This window comes from Lepisma saccharinum, unplaced genomic scaffold (assembly GCF_977018435.1).
Source record: "Lepisma saccharinum unplaced genomic scaffold, izLepSacc3.1 HAP1_SCAFFOLD_250, whole genome shotgun sequence".
Lineage (NCBI taxonomy): Eukaryota > Metazoa > Arthropoda > Insecta > Zygentoma > Lepismatidae > Lepisma > Lepisma saccharinum.
This window is the reverse complement of record NW_028143016.1, coordinates 337,101-341,040: the sequence shown is the minus strand read 5'-3', so window position 1 is coordinate 341,040 and position 3,940 is coordinate 337,101.

Sequence of the window (3,940 nt, the reverse complement as noted above, 5' to 3'; positions counted from 1 at the left end):
TATCGATGAGAGAGATGGGCCGCCAGTTGCTCACATCGTTCTTGGCGCTGCTGCTCACTTTCCTTGGGCTCAGGGAGCTCTTGTTCCTATTGCGAGGGGTGGAGACACGGAGGGGCCTCATCAGAGTCAGGACACGCGGCAGGTCGACGTCTGTCTCGGGAAGCAGGTTGCCGGCGTCCTCTGTGTTGGCGCTGTTGCTGCTACTCGGGCGTGTCCTGTGCCAGGGGTCTTGGTTTGCAATGGCAGGAGTCAGCGAGGTTGCTGTGTCCGCTGCAACTTCCACCTCGTTGTTGTGGGGGTTGGGGGCCCCCGTGTGTTCCGTTGCGGGTGGACTCGCGGCTGGCTGGCTACACGTTTCTGGAGGCGGTGAGGCAATTTCCGGCGCGGGGGCGACGGGGTTACTCGCTGTCGGTAGGGACGCCGTTAGATTCACGTCAGCCAGGTTGAGCAGTGCACAGTCTTTATGTAGTGGGCTTTGCATTTCTTAACTGTTTTGAACGATGCTTCGCACACACAACACTGAAATTTCAGTTCAACCCCTTGTGGTGTTTTTTGATATGTTTGTAGAGGTCGTTGTGTGTGCGATATTCGCCGAACGTCGGGCGGGTCCGGATGGTGTTCCCAAACTGTATGTAGCACTGGGGGCAGCGGAAGCTGTTGCCGAATGGAAAATACACACTAACACTCGACATTCTCTGGGCCATGTTGCAGTCGTCGCACTAGGGAAGTTTACTTTGAGCTGACAGAGAGAAGCAGCTGTGGTGGTTGTCTTTTCTAATTACTCGGGGCCTTTAGAACGCACACGCGAATGGACATTTCCACTCAATTTTTTTTACAACAATTTTAAAAACTACACCCTGGAAAAATTACCCCTGCAAGTTCTCGCGTTTCTCTGCGTCCAGTTTAAGGCAGAAACGAGACTTCCAAAGTTGCGAGGCTAGCGTTGCGCTGAAAACACGCCGCCGCCATGTTACTACGTCACTCTTTAGGGAGAGCTCGTTTGTCGTCTGCTTCGAGCGTCCAGTTCCGGATGGGTAGGCCACGGTGAGCGAACACGTGCAGCAGTTTCACAAATCTGTACCGATTTAAATACTGGAAGGAGGAGCGATAGGAGAAAGGAAAGCTATGCTTTGTAATGATCATTCTTCTATGAAATATCCGTGCTGCTCACGTGCAAGGTAAATGGAAGGGTTCAGTTCCGTGTGTGTTCTCAGGCTTATAAAATTGGTTTGCTGACCAGACACTCAAAAATAATTTTTAAACTTATATTTATCGATATTTACCGTAACCTATGTAGTGCAAGATAGGAATTTTCACATTCTTCACTTTATTTATAAAGCCTATTTAACTTTCTTTTCCATAAAGCAATTTCAGTTTGTGTTCCATTTCTGTTGCGCAAATTATGATCAAATATGTTTGTGCAGATAAGAGAAAATACACTGAGAAGATTACATTAGTTGCACAGTACATATCTATACTTAGTTTATGTACATATAATTATTACAAGGAAATAATGTGTATAACCATGGGCGTATTTAAGGGGGATTCAACGGGTCCAACCCCCTTCTTTTTTTGGTTCACTAAAATTACCAGTTTCCTTGTTCTTTCCGCTTGTTCATAAAAAATTCCTTCGGACTTATTTCATTCTCTTAAATTCCACACACCAGATGGGACTGTAGACCAATATCTGCAATTTCCTGATAGTTTCGGAATTTCTGCGATAAGAAACTGCATTGAGACTGTCAAATCAGTTATTTTCCCCCTCGAATCATATTAAAGAAATTTGGTTCTTAAAAACGTAGTGACACAAGATTAACAGAAAAGTATCAATACTAAGTAGCATGACTTCGTGACTACAAACACACAACTTTGTCGGGTCCAACATTCCCTCCCTCCATGCTCCCCAATAAGCTTCCGGCCAGCAGTGTCTTAGACTTACGAAATAAAGCAACCCTAATCATACCAAAAGTTGATCCATCCCTCCCCCCGTGAACTATATATACGCCCATGTGTATAACAATATCCCATACTGAAATAGTACGATATAATTATTTTGAATTTTGTACTGCGAAAAAAGCCGCCTCATCTCGTTACCCCGAACGCATTAATTGGTTGGTTCACAACTTCACCACTAAGGATCCTATCGAGACGAGACATGGCAGCCTTTGTCTCGTTCTCGTTGAAAGTTGTAAATGTCTGTCTCGTGTTTATTTGTAAATGTGTCATTGACAGTCTCGTCTCAATTTATAAACATCCGTCTCGGTTTGGGAGGGCAATTCTCGTTCTCGTCTCAAGTCTAGAAAAATATAGAATTAACAACGTATGCAAAGGCTTATCATTATAAATACAAAAAATATCTCTTATTATTATTTTTGACTGTGAATGTTTTCGAAATGAGATGGGACAGAAGAAAAAGTTTGTCTCTTATCATGGCAGGTTGGGTGATACTCAGTTGGTGGTAGTGTGTGTGTGTGTGTGTGGGGGTGTATTCCTGCACCCCGACTTCGAATACGGCTTGTAGTTCTTCATTTTCATTGTAGCGATTAGCCTAAAGTGGGAAGAAATGTGATGTTAGTGATGATAATTAATAAATAATTTATAATAAATTAACCATGCGTTCTCATCGTTGCGGTTAAACAAAGTGAACGGAAAAGCGACGTAAAAGTAGGCTAAATACAAAAATTTGCAATATATATATTAGCTGAAGAAAACTGTCATTTACTGCAGGAAATTGAAAAACTCACCGTACCTTTTTATACCGTATCACCTCTTATATTGCAGAAATTGGCGTGTAAACCAGTGTGTTCTAAAAGTATTATCTTAAAATCTGTGAAGAAAATGTTATGACGAAAATAACTGTAATTCCAGAAAAGGCATTCCTATAATATTAAGTTCTTGCCAGTCAGAAATAACCTATGTATTCGCAATGAGCAAGGCTATTCACGTGTTCAGCCATTGACTGTTACAAGGTTTTCTTTGTCACCCTAATGGGAAAACCCTCTACCGAGTGGCTGAATTATAGTAAATACTACTATACTGCAAGGGCATAATTCATCTCCAAGAAATGGAGCACAGATTTTTGCACTGGAAGTTGTAAGATACTTGTTTTACACAGTAGCAAGTGAATTTTCTGTCGCTTCCGCGGTTCATGCTAAGTTGTCGGGAAGAGCAGAAGCCCCGCCTCCACGCATTTCTAAGTGATGATGTCAGAGGACCTCCTGTCTGTGGAGAGGACGTTTTCAAATCCGTGACGTAGGAGGTAAATTTCAGCGGTGTTTGAAGGCGTGTTTCTCGAGAACCGAAACAAATATCGCCGAGATATTTTGCACATCTCATGTTTGTGTTATTATCTGTAAAATGAATGGATTTAAAACGTTTTTCATGTCAAAGTGGAAATGTCCATTGTCTTGCCGGTCCATGGTGGTTAAGTATGACACGTTCACGGGCTTTTGAAAATACGCACTGTTTACAAAAAAAAAAAAAAAAAACTTTATTTCCTTCCGTTCCTTCTATTTTGTAGCACTATTTCACTTAGTTACACGGAGACGGTACGGCGTCGCGATGCTCCAGCGAGGACGGCCGCACTTGTACACGTCTATAATGCGCGGGGTCCTTTGCATGTGGACCCAAGATGGCGGGAGTTCAGTGACGCCTCTCGGTGCGTGCTGGAGTGAGGGATTTTGCGAGGGAAATTCGAACTGTCGTTGTGTTGAAAAATTTCCTTCGCCATGCTTCCCGTGCCGGCGCGCTGGCTTCATTGTCCGTGGGCGCGGGACCAAGACTGTCTGGCGGATAACCTGCCTGTGGCCGTTGTGCATGGTTGTGCTTACAGGCCACCCACGCTTTCCTCCCCTCTTGCATGCACCCACACACGCGGGATGGGGACACAAATAAATGAATAGAACAAAATAGAGTTATTCTTGTGACCAGAACACAGTAG